The sequence below is a fragment of the Hippopotamus amphibius genome, chromosome 6, assembly GCF_030028045.1.
Source record: "Hippopotamus amphibius kiboko isolate mHipAmp2 chromosome 6, mHipAmp2.hap2, whole genome shotgun sequence".
Classification (NCBI taxonomy): domain Eukaryota; kingdom Metazoa; phylum Chordata; class Mammalia; order Artiodactyla; family Hippopotamidae; genus Hippopotamus; species Hippopotamus amphibius.
The window spans coordinates 128839255-128852621 of NC_080191.1; the positions used below are offsets into that span (position 1 = coordinate 128839255).

The window sequence follows — 13367 nt, forward strand, 5'->3', positions numbered from 1 at the left end:
CAGACCGTATTTTAAAAACACATCTGGATACAGCTTGACCTTTAAGTAGCTGATCCTTTCTCCATTCCTGTCTTTCCTTTCTACAAGTTTTTTCTATAATACATATTTATGGTTGAATTTTACGCTAAAATGCACAAATAGCCAAATATATTCTGGATGATATAATTATGTAACGAGAATTCATATTTGCCGAAAGTCCTATATGCAAAGGCTTGTATTTCACATAGTACATAAAACTAAGACCCATAAAAGTGGTAGCAATTGCACTAGAGAGTGTGTCTACAGAAAACAAGTAATTTTACAAGCAGCGCTGAAGTTTACTGCTTTTTTTATGGTTCTTAATCCCTCTCACTAAATTCACATGTTCACACAAGTCACAAACCAGTAACAGGGCCACTAGATGCTCCCAAATTGGCAAAATGCAGCAGAATAGCCTTTTAACTACCATCCTAGCTTTAACTACAAAATGTATTCAAACTCAAGCCAGTGTGATATAATCAAGCATGTTTTATTTATTTATGTTGGGGGGCGGGGAAGGCATGGCATTTACCTGCATTAATTCCAGAATCCCCTTTGCCAGATATCAAAATCAGTTCTGGCCAATGCAGAAACAAAGATGGAAAGATAAACGTTCATCTGAAACTACAGTTACATAATATTCCAAACCATAAAATTTTAACTAATACTCTCCAAACATAATCTTCAGTTTTTATGGCTGCAATTAAGTTATGACGCGTCTCAGCAGTAACAGTCCTGGGAGCTACAAACTGTGACAAAGGTTTGACCACAGCAAGGATAGGAGACAGCAATTCTCCTCCTGGCAGGTGATTATCACATCAATTAGAGTAATATTTTTACCCAAGTCTTATAACTTATCTCAGTTAGTTATGAAACACTGATTTCAGACCTTATTTTAACCAGATGTTTAAATAAGTAAAAGTGTGGTCCTTCTCGGTGGCCAGCGTATTTCTAGAGGGAGAGCATGTGCGCCTTAGCAGGATACCTCAGTGGAGGTGGGAATTTGTGGGGCACACTTATCTAATTCAGGTGCTTCTTTTCTTTTCTTCTTCTTCTTTTTATTTTTTTTCTTTAAGAATTTTTATTGAGATACAATTGACATACAATAAACTGCATACATTTAAAGTGTACAATTTGATATTTTTTTCTCATTAGTAATGTATATATGGCCATCCCAATCTTCCAATTCATCCCACCCTAACCCAACCCCCACCCCCCCATCCCACTTTCCCCACTTGGTGTCCATAAGTTTGTTCTCTACATCTGTGTCTCTATTTCTGCCTTGCAGACCAGTTGATTTGTACCATTTTTCTATAGTTCGCATATATGTGTTAATATACGATATTTGTTTTTCTCTTTCTGACTCGCTTCACTCTGTATGACAGTCTCTAGGTCCATCTATGTCTCTACAAATGTCCTAATTTCACTGCTTTCTACAGCTGAGTAATACGCCATTGTATATATGTGCCACATCTTCCTTATCCATTCATCTGTTGATGGACATTTAGGTTGCTTCCCAGGTGCTTATTTTCATCATTTTTCTCTCTTCAAAAACTATCTTATCCGAATTAGTGCCCCAGGTCCTTGACTCGGCCCAACACTGGAGAAAGAAAGTGGCCTCTGTGGAAAAACCATTCGCTGGACATTTTTCAGTTCTCATCTTCCTTGGCCTCTGAGAAACATGCCACAAAATTAACCCTTCCTCCTCTTGAACTTCCCCGGATTTCAGGCACTATTTTCTGGATTTCCTCATATATATCTCTGGCTGCTTCTTCTCCATCTCCTTTACCAAGTCTAAGGGAACGTCTCTTTTCTTCTCAATCTATATGTAACCTCTCTCTAATATACATATATAATTATATATATGTACATATAACTATATCTACCTACATATATTACTTATATAACTACAACCGTGTATATGTATATTTATAAATATATATATAATTTATAAATTTATAGTTATATAGGTAATATATGTAGGTAGATATAATTACCTGGGGGGGGGAAATATATATATATATATATATATATAATCTCCCTTAGAAATCTTAAAGTCACCTCAAATTCAACATGTTAAAACACTTCTCAATCTCTTCTAAACCTTCCAGTACAGCTTGTTACAACTAGAAGCACCGCCATTTCAGCCATTATACAGCCAGCAACCTGCAAATTTTCCATTTCATCTCTTTTCCTCTCTGCCCTTATCTAATCCATCACAAAATCCTTTCAAATTTACCTCTCTAAGGTCCCTGAAATAATTTCACTATCCCTCAAATGAATGATTTCACTTCTTCCCTTTTCCAGCACCACCAACATAACTTCCCCATGACTGAATCACTCATATGCTCTACGTGCAGGGATTGAACATCACCAATGAAATGATACACATTTGTTCCCAAAAAAACTTGTGAAGGAGGCAATATAAAATATCTAGAATGGAGCCTAACTTAAAAGTCTTTAAATTTAAAAAAAAAAAAAAAAAGAGGTAGTTTAAAAAAAAAAATCACTCATACAAGTACCTTCATTCCAGAGGGGCAGAATATTCGTCACAGCTTGTGAATTCTGAAACTGCAGTTACCATGTCTATCCCCTTTTCATCCCAGTACAGCCCACATCAGACAGCGCTGGAAAACCTGATCAGTTTTGGAGCACCAAGGACATCAATTTTCTGAACCACAAAGCCAAATCCCAGTCTCTGAACTATAGTTACCCCAGCAAGGTTTCTCCTCCTCAGGCATTACATAAAGTTCTCTAGAATTTAACCCATATCTATACTTAGTCCTGAGGCTGTGTGAGGATCAACCAGAAACAAAGACCACCTAAGCTGTGGTTCCCAAGATCCCAAAACATCCAACTGATGCAAGTGTAAATGAGGTCATATGTATACATAATAAATCCCTGAAAGATACACAAGCAATTGTGAACGGTGGTTCTATCTGAGTAAAACTAGAGGGTGGAGTACTTTTACTTTTCATTTTATAACCTTCAACTCCTCTTAAATTTTTTCGATGTGAGTATGTTAAAAAGCCATCTTTTTTTGGCCATAGTGGCTTGCAGGATCCTAGTTCCCCGACCGGGGATGGCAATCGGGGCCACTGGCAGTGGAAGCTCAGAGTCCTAACAACTCGACCACCAGGGAATTCCCAAAAAGCCATCTTTAAGAAGTCCAAAAATAAAATCAAGTTGGTAAAAGCTATGTCTAGCCATTTGGTTTATATTTATCATTTGCTTGTGTTTTCTACCTTTTGATGCATTATCACAGGTGCTTCCTCAACCTGTGAACATCTAAGCCAAGAAAGGCTTTTTATGCACAAACTGGGAGAAAGACAAACATTCGGTATCTCAATATTTGCAGAAAAGCCGTCACAAAGGAATATCTATTTTAATAAACAATCTAGCATATACATTTTTCCCCAGACACGATGTTTTGTTTTGTTTTGGCACCCCAGGTGGGACACGAAAGCACCATCCCTGGCTTAGGGACCATGTTTTAACTACTGATTCTACAGCTAGCAATGCATGCAGGTAGATTAGTCACCAAAAAGAACAGAATTGGGATTTATCTTCAGTGTTCAGAACTGAAGTGTGTCAAAGCATATTTTCAAAACAATGAGTTAGTGTAGGGGCCACAAAGACATAGATTATATTAGGTACTGAAAAATTAATCACACACAACCTTTGTGCCACAGAACTTGTTTCCACACTGAGACTCATTATGCAACATCTTTGGTTGATGATTCTTAAATTAATGAAAGGTGTGATTAATTGATTAGTTGGTTGATACCTAAAAGATATTTATAAGGATGGATGGAAAAATAAAATGATAGGTAGGGAAATGGGTGGATGGATAGATGATAGATAGATAGGTAGATAGACAGACAGACAGAATTAAGGAGAGAGGAACAGATCAGTGCTTCTCAAACTATCTGTGGTAAAGGACTAGTGTTTTTCATTTTCAATCCATCAAGACAAGTATGTGGGGACTTCCCTGGTGGCACAATGGTTAAGAATCCGCCTGCCAATGCAGGGCGGATTCTGGGACCAGGTTTGATCCCTGGTCTGGGAAGATCCAACGTGCCGCGGAGCAACGAAGCCCACGTCACAACTACTGAAGCCCACACACCCTAGAAACTGTGTGTCACAACTACGGAGTCCGCATGCTGCAACTACTGAAGCCCGCAAACCTAGAGCCCATGCTCCGCAATGAGAAACCCTCACACCACAATGAGTAGCCCCTGCACGCTACAGCTAGAGAAAGCCCTCGCACAGCAACGAAGACCCAACGCAGCAAAAAAAAAAAAAGTATGTAGTCCTATCGTAGGTGGCTCGTGTGTAGCTCTGGCCACATGTGATACACCATCACATTTAACGCACCCAAACTACCCCGTTCCACACAGCAATCCCACTGATCATATGCTTAGATGTCACAGCAATGTTATTTTGCTATAAACGTTTCTAAACACTCTCAACTTCTGTACCTAGCTCATCATGGGCTCGTAACATTAGCACACTGGTGTCAGTCCACAGACTACACTTTGAGTAACACTGAGATATGTGATCAGCTACCTCACACTGCTAGGCCACTCATTCCAATTGGTCAGGCATCCATCTAACTGGCCGGTGCATTTATCAGCCTATGTATAACCCTTGTATAAGAAGGGCAGCTATACCGATTAATAGGTAGAATAGTAGATGATAGAAAATTTATATAACAGACAAGCTAGGAAGATAATAAATTAGACAGGAGCCAGAGAGTGTCTGTTCTTTGTGCAAAGAATTCTCTGGATAAAGTGTTAACAATGGGTGTCTCTAAATAGGGATCCAGGGAAAATCAGAAGAATCTATCTTCCATTTTCTTCCCTCCAGTAGTGGCTGAGCATATAATATTTTTATAATTAAGAACAAAATCACAAACAATCTAAGTGTCCATCAATAGGGGATCAGGTTAAGAAATTCATAGTACTTCCATACAATGGAATACTATGTAGTCCTTAAAGAAATATAGCAGATATTTATGTATAGAAAAGGAAAAAACACCAAGGAATACAAAGTGAAAAAAAGGAAGTTACAAAAGCGTGTATACCATTTGTACTGTACTGAAAATAGTCTAGGTGGGAATATACACTTAATTTACATATACATATGCATACTTGTACTCACATGGAGTTTCTCTGGAAAGACAAAAGAAACTGGTATTTGGGGAAAGGGACCAGAAGACTAGGGGAGGGTGAAAGAGGCTTCTCACAGTACATGCTTTGGTACTATTCAAAATTTTGTCACTTACATGTATATATTATCTATATGAAAACTTTTTTTTTAATTTGAAGAAGTTACCTGAAAATATTAACATGTGATTCAGCATCATGAGTGAGTATGAAAAAGCTCCCAGTGGGCTTCATTAAGACTTTCAGAAGGATGCCCCTGAGACGGAGGCCACAGGCTGCTCAGGGCCTAGGTAGGCTTCAGTGGATTAACTGTGGTCCCAGAATCTCAATTTTGTCTGTGCCCAGTTGATCAGCCTCATCCAAAACTACAAGAGTATTCTGGGAACAACCAGGCCTGCAAGCTGGTTACAAGCAGAAATGACAGACTCAGTGGGAATGGGCCTGAGTCAAGGGTAGCCTCATACCCCACTAACTTGGAGAGCAAAGACCACCCACTAAGGTGGAACTGCACAGGCTAAACTGAATATATGACTGATGGATGGATCTATGGACGGACAAAGGGATGGATGCTTTGCTGTGAAAGCTCTATCATTTCAGACTGGTAAGTTAGTATAAAATGCTTAGTTCCCAGGAATTCCCTGGTGGTCCAGTGGTTAGGACTCCATGCTTTCATTGCTGAGAGCCGAGGACCCGGGTTTGATCCCTAGTCAGGGAACTAAGATTCCACGAAATGCACTGAGACCAAAAAAAAAAAAAGTTTAGTTTCCTAAAGAACTAGGAAGACCTCAACATAGGGGACAATGGTGGGGTCTTATGCTACATTCAGATAACACTAGGATTGATGGACCTCAAAATGAAGGGATGTGGAAGGTGGCATTTACGAGCGAAAGGTCAGTGTACCGTCCTAGTTGAGGTATAAAGCCTCAATAGGATGCATGGTTATCTAACAACCAACACTTATCTTCGAGCTACGTCAGGCCAGGTTCTTCTTGGCCTCAAAAACAGACCCTTAGCATTTCTGCTTCTGCACTCCTCCTCCTAGCCCCTCTTCCCTGGAAGGCCCTTTTGCTCACCTGCCCACATTCTTCCCATTTTTCAAGACTCCATTCATGCCCAACCACCTTTACAAAGACTTCTTTGAACACCCACCCTTCATCCATCTTGTTCTCTACTGCATTTAGTACATGGAGCTAGGATTCTAAACTTTCAGTCCAGGGTGGGGGCAGGGGCACACAGGCGTGATGGAACTACATTTCTGAATATGGCAGATTCCTATGGAGAATTCCAGGGTGCAAGCTTGTAAAGATTTAAAAGAAAATATTACAGGAGGCCTTTCTCACCTTCTGAGATGGCCCACACTCTGCCTGTGGCGTGTGTTTCTTTCTAAATAAATCCACTTCTTACCTAACACTTTGTCTCTCACTGAATTCTTTCTGTGACAAGACATCAAGAACCGGAGCCTCAGTAAGTCCAGACACCAGGTGAGCGATTCTAAATTAAAAAACCATGGGTTCAAGTCCCAATCAGGGTTTTGACCAGGTTTGAGTTCCAGCTGCATGGGTTCAAGTCCCAATCTGAGGTGCACAGTTTCAAGCCCATTTATTAACACTACCTTTCTGTAAAGGGGAACAAGTTATTACTCACTTTCCATGATTCACTTCTCCCTCCACCCCTACCACCCTAGTCCAAGCCACCAGCATGTCTCACCTGGATTTAGCCTCCTAACTGGACTCCCTGCTTCCATCTGTGTCCCCTTTCAATTTATTCTCTATAGAGTAGCTGAAAAGATCATATTACTCCTCTGCTGAAAACCTTTCAGTGGCTTATCATTTCCCTCTAAGTAAAGGTCAAGTTCTTAACTAAAAGACTATGCATTACAGCTTGATCTGCATTCCCCCTCCTTCTTACTTTTTCCACTCTTTCCCCACTCTTACTACTCTTCAAATACGCTAAGCATTGTCCGACCGCAGGGCCTTTGCTCTTGCTGTTCACTGTGCATGGCACACTCTCCCCAGACCCACATGTCTTCTTCTCTTACTTTGTTTGGGTCTGTACTCAAATGTCAGCTAATCCTGTAAGCAGATAGGGTAGGGGGTCGCCAAAGCAAAAGAACCAGCCATGGCTTTCTGACATAAGAAAATCCATTTTAGGGCTAAGCCATTTTGAGACCTAAGCCTGGTCACAATGCTTGCCCTTAAACAGGTCTCAGTAATTAATGAGCTTAAGGGGACAAAAGAAGGCAAGAACAAAAGAAAAGCAGTCAAGAAACAATAGTTCAGTGCTAAGACAGTCTTATAACAATCTGATACATATCTTTGAGCTGCTCTTCAAGACTTAAGGTCCCCAGGACTTCTCTGGTGGCATGGTGGTTAAGAATCCGCCTGCCAACGCAGGGCACACAGGTTTCAGCCCTGGTCCAGGAAGATCCCACATGCCATGGAGCAACTAAGCCCATGCACTACAACTACTGAGCCTGAGTGCCACAACTACTGAAGCCCACGTGCCTAGAGCCCGTGCTCTGCAACAAGAGAAGCCACCGCAATGAGAAGCCCACCCACCACAACAAAGAGTAGCCCCGGCTTGTCACAACTAGGGAAAGGCTGCATGCAGCAGCGAAGACCCAACGCAGCCAAAAATAAATAAATAAATAAATAATAAATCTTTAAAAAAAAAAAAAAGAATTAAGGTCCCCACCCAGGTGGAGGATGGTAACTACATACCAAAATCCCAAACTGGGTGGAACCTACGGAATGATGATGTTGATGTTTTCTGACGCTCGTGACTTCAGTCAAGCAACGCTTGGGCTCTGGCAACCTCTGCCCCAATTCTATGCTGAATTTTCTTCTGCTTGAGCCCCTTCATGAATATGCATGTAGCCCTAGCTCAAAACTTCCCCAACTGTGCTCTTTGGGGAGACACTGCTTTGGGAAAGATCCTTGGTGTTGTTCTCCTTACTTGCTGCAAGTAATAAATCCTTCCTTCTCCCCCCCAAAAAATTACAGGATTCCTTCTTTATCAAGCACCTACCTATATGCCAGGCACTGTGTTCAGGTTATACAATGACAAGCAAGAAAAACATCATTCTTGCCCTCATGGAGGTGACGTGTAGTAAGAAAGAGAAATAAATCAACAATAATATGGCAGCAATACTACGTCTGGGGAGACACAGAGGGCTCCCCAGACGTAATAGGAGCATCTAAGCCACCGCGGGGGCCGTGAGTCAGGGAAAACCTCCTGCAGGGCTGGCATCTAAGGTGATGCCTGAAGGTAGTGTAGGCGTTAACCAGGCAAAAAACGGGGAAAGAATTTTCCAGGCACAGGTAGCAGCTTGTGCCAAGTTCCTGAGGCCAGAAGGAGTGTAGCCAATGGGAGAAACCAAAAGACGCTCAGCCCAGCTGCAAGTTTCAGACCTGTAACCATAACAGAAATGGCTGCCTTACTGTGACACACCTCAACGCACTTACAACCTAGGAGAGCAGCTGTGCACAGGTCAGAAGGGGGCTATTCAGCCTTGTTTTGTCTGTACTCCCCATGTCTCTCCAGCGAGACTGTCAGCGGCCTGAGGTCCGAAAACCTGCCCTGTTTCCCCCCTCCTGGCACAGTGCTCTGCACTGGCACGCAAGAGGAGTACAGTGGTTTTTCGTTGTAAATGCCGAACTGGCTAAAGATCTTTAAGGTGGCACAAAGGCAAGGCCCTGGGAGAGCGTGGCCCCCATCACCATCTCAGCCGGGAACAAGCACAGGAATAAGTAAACTTTCAGGGGTGTTCACTGTGCCAGGCACAGAGCAAAGCACTTCACACATATTCCTGATTTCACTCCATCTAATAATGAACATCGTTTTTCCCCCTGCTGTGTCTAGATGAAACAGTAAATAAAAGCTAGAAGTCCAGGAAGGAGTGCACACCAATAAAGAATATGTTGAAGGAAATTCAGGAGATTTGCCATTAAGTCGACTTCTTATCCTGAATTTTATGGAGAATTTTTGGTTAAGATTTTAGAAATTACTGTGCCGGTTCATTTCCTTTTTTTTTTCGGCCGTGGCATGCAAGATCCTAGTTCCCTGACCAGGAATCGAACCCATGCCCCCTGCAGTGGAAGTGTGAAGTCTTAACCACTGGACAACCAGGACAGGCCCTGTCGGTTCATTTCTAAAGAAAATAACCCAAAACGGATTAGCAGATGCAAACTGGTATATACAGAATGGATAAACAACAAGGTCCTACTGTATAGCACAGGGAACTATATTTGATATCCTGTAATAAACCATAATGGAAAAGAATGTGAAAAAGAATGTATATACATGTATAACTGAAACACTTTGTTGTACAGCAGTAATTAACACATTGTATTTCAACTGTACTTCAATAAAAATTAAAAAAGAAAAGAACCCCAAACAAGAAAAACACAAGCAGTTCCCAAAGAGGATCTCCTTAGTAACATAACCTCCAGGCTTCAGTTACTGAGCTAAGGCTATGAGATTCCCCCATACCCCACACACCTACCCAAACCTACCACTCCATCTTTCCTTGCCTCTTCACTTGCTTTCTCCTGTGGTTTTTATAATTCCCTCTTTTCCTCTTAGGAAAAAAAATGTTTATTGTGCGACATTTAAAACATACAGAAAGGCAGAAAGTAGACAAGAAAAACCTCCATAATCCCACAAATGACCATACATTTTGGTATGTAACCCTCTATCAGACAGACACACACACGCATACTTTTTAAAATAAAATCAGGATTAAGATTCTTTCACAATGTACTGTAATTGTTGGGTTTTTTGTGTGTTATATCCCACTTGTCTGATATTTAGGGCCATTTCTTACCTCTAAGCATTGGTAGCCGACTATTAAATCAAGAAACATAAATGAAAACATAATACATATACACAAAGGACCCTGAAAAGAAAAGCTTTAACTTGATTTAAACATGAAACTCTCAACTAGAGAATAATGAAAGTCACAAAAAGGCTTCCCAAAGTCTATAGAATATTCCTAGGTGGATGGTCAGAGATGATAGTTGGAATAAAAATGTTCAAAAATCAAATATGCTTGTGAAATATTGGCTTAAAAATAAACTAGGTTTGTAATAAGTCACCTTGGAGTCTTGAATGTGTATTGTGAAATCTAAGAGAGGGACAGAGCATGCAACATACCCAAATCTATTGGTCCAGGAACCTTTTGTCCACAAAGTATCTGAGTGGACTAGGGTTCCAAGGAATACACTTTGGAAAACATTGCTCTACTGATATTTCAATGCACTAAAACATTCACAGTCTCCCACGGAGCGGAAGGGTCATCCCCTCAGAATTTGCCCTTCAATAATAAGTCTATTACTTCAGTCCTCAGTTTTCCAAATCACCCTTTAAAGAAAATTATCCCCTCGACTGGCGGATTCTTTTACTTCCATCACCCTCTCCTGTGGTAAGATATTTCATTTAGGGAGGAAGGGAAAGGCAGGGATGATGAGTAAGGGTGTAATTCCTACACATCTTAACTCAATTTGTCAACAAACAAAAATTGAGACTGACAATCCTTTAAGCAATTTATTTCTAATCAATCTCTGTAATTATAAAGACAATGAGAAGTAACCTTTTTTCCTTTAAGCTACTTTACTAACATTATCTAACTAATCCTCTCAACAAGTCTTCAGCAACATACCCAATCCTGACATAAATTAGGTCATCCAGGACTCTCCTGGTGCCGCAGTGGTTAAGACTCCACCTGCTGAATGAATTGGGAGATTGAGATTGCTGTATGTACATTACTAATAAGAAAAAAAATATCAAATTCTACACTTTAAATATATGCAGTTTATTGTATGTCAACTGTATCTCAATAAAAGTTCTTAAAGAAGAAAAAAAAAAGAATCCACCTGCCAATGCTGGGGACACGGGTTCGATCCCTGGTCCAAGAAGATCCCACATGCTACAGAGCAACTAAGCCCGTGTGCCACAACTATGGAAGCCAACACGCCCAGAGCCCGCGCTCCTCAACTAGAGAAGCCACTGCACTGAGGAGCCCGCGCACCACAACAAAGAGTAGCCCCCACACAGCAGCGAAGACCCAATGCAAACCAAAAAAAAAAAAAAAATTTGTCATCCACCCTCCATGTCACATCTGTGTTCCCTGTAAAATGATATGGATTTATGAATCGTAAAAATCTCAACGAGAAGAAAATATAGTCATGGTAGGTATACTATCTACTTCTGGTTTGTTTCATCATCTCTCTCTCTCTCCAGCACTGAGAGCTCCAAATCTGATCACCCAGACTGAGTTTAGAAGCAAACGCTAATGCTTCACCTACCACTCCAAAGTTCTCGGGCCACCAAGGATACCTAATTACATGTAACTGACATGAGGCAGCACAGTACAAAGGCAGAAGTACAGGTTTGAGAATCACATAATTCTCATCCCACCTCTGCCACTCACCTGTTATGTGGCCCCAGGCCATTTATTCAACCTTATTGTGCCTCAGTTTCCTCAACAGTAAAATGAGATAATAATATGTACCTGCTCACAGGTCGCAGTGAGGGTTATAAGAACGTGTGAAAAGCAGCCAGGGTCAGGAATACAGTTTCCTCACACACGTGTCAGGAGTGTGCTCCATGGGTGATTCTGGCGCTGCCTCTCTGGGAAGTTCTGACTCAGCTCCCTGCCTCCTCTGGCATACAGCAGGTAATCAACACATGTCCATTACCTCCCCTCTTCATCTCTCCCTGCTTCTCAATCTCACTCCCTGCCCCACACACAAAATCAACTCAACTAGCAGCTACCAGCCAGATTCCAAAAATCAGAATGTAGACTCTCCTCAGAAGAGGTTAGATATCTTCTGCCCGAGATGCTGCAGCAAAAGGGCATCTGTGGTGGGCATTCCTATTTAGGTTTTTTTAACCATAAAATTGATTCAACAGTCCTTATTTACAATTTTAAAAACCAGCTTGCAATTCCAGATCCAGGCTTCATTCAGCACCAAACTATAAATGAGAGTCAAAATTAGTTTGTCCCCCTACTACCAAGGTCTCTGCACCTGGTTTTGGCCAGGCAGACAGTGTATGCATGTGGGGAGGCAAGAACGAACTTGTACTGAAAGTCTACTATGTGCCAGACACTTCAAATATGTTATCTAATCTTTAGAAATACCATGAAATAGGTATGATTATCCTCATTTTTACAGACAAGGAAACTGAGGTAGCAGGCAATGTTTTTGAATGACAAAAAGGTTGTTCAAGAAAACAACTACATTATACAGTCATCCAAACGTAAATGGAAAGAACAAGCCAGAGTCAGTTCTTTTTTAAGAAAAACAAATTTAAAACAACTTTTAAAATAAATATTTTCTAATTGAAAAGGATTTGAAAAATTTACCTTCCACAAACATCTCAAGAAGTTACTCAAGTATGTACTCCAGTAAAATGAGGGCATAAACCAAAAAAGAAGAAGACAAACAAACAGCACTCCTAGCCATGGAAAGAAGTAAAGAGAAGTCCTAGAATGACAGCTCTGTTGTAGACTTAGAGAGCAACAAGAATGGAACAGAAAGATGAAGGAATCTGGACATAAAAGCTTCAGGAAAGGAGACCTGATAGAACTGAGGGGATTGAGAGCCTGGAAATTTTTGAGATCATAATAAAGGCAAATAGTACATAAACATATAAAAAGGCAATTAGAAATACTAGGAAAAAATTTAAGAAAGTCAAGGTCCAAATATGAAGAAACTAAAAGGTGACACAAATTTAAATAACTGATGAAGTGTGAAAAGAAAGAATCCATTTGACTTTGGGGCTGGATATATCCTCCTTTGAGTGTCCAGGAGTCCTGACACCAGACACAATGTGCAAGTCTAAGATCCAATCTTAACTACACACAAGGCAATAAATTGTATTAAATGTCGCCTCTGGTTTTTCAACTTCAAGAATAATTTATGAATAAAAAAGTCAATTTGGGGAGAAAGCACAAAATGTTTATTGGTTGTGGGTTCAGAGCTTTGGAATGTTAGGGTGTCACTAACAAAAAGCAAACTGTGGAACTGATAACCACCCAAACCTCCCTGACTTACAAAATGGGAAGTCAAGAAATACTGTCAAAAGTTACCAGAAAATAATAAAAGTGACCTAACAAACTAAAAATAATTTAAATATCAAATCTGGGAGAGGAAGAAAAAAAGTTTAAGGAGCTACATT

At 40.6% G+C, this 13367-nt stretch overlaps 1 protein-coding gene across 3 annotated transcripts in view; it reads right to left on the reverse strand.

The window, feature by feature from the left end:
* The window catches only part of WWTR1 (WW domain containing transcription regulator 1), a 133797-nt gene that overhangs the window by 115499 nt on the left and 4931 nt on the right, over nt 1–13367 (reverse strand). The gene's annotated exons all lie outside the window — the stretch shown is intronic.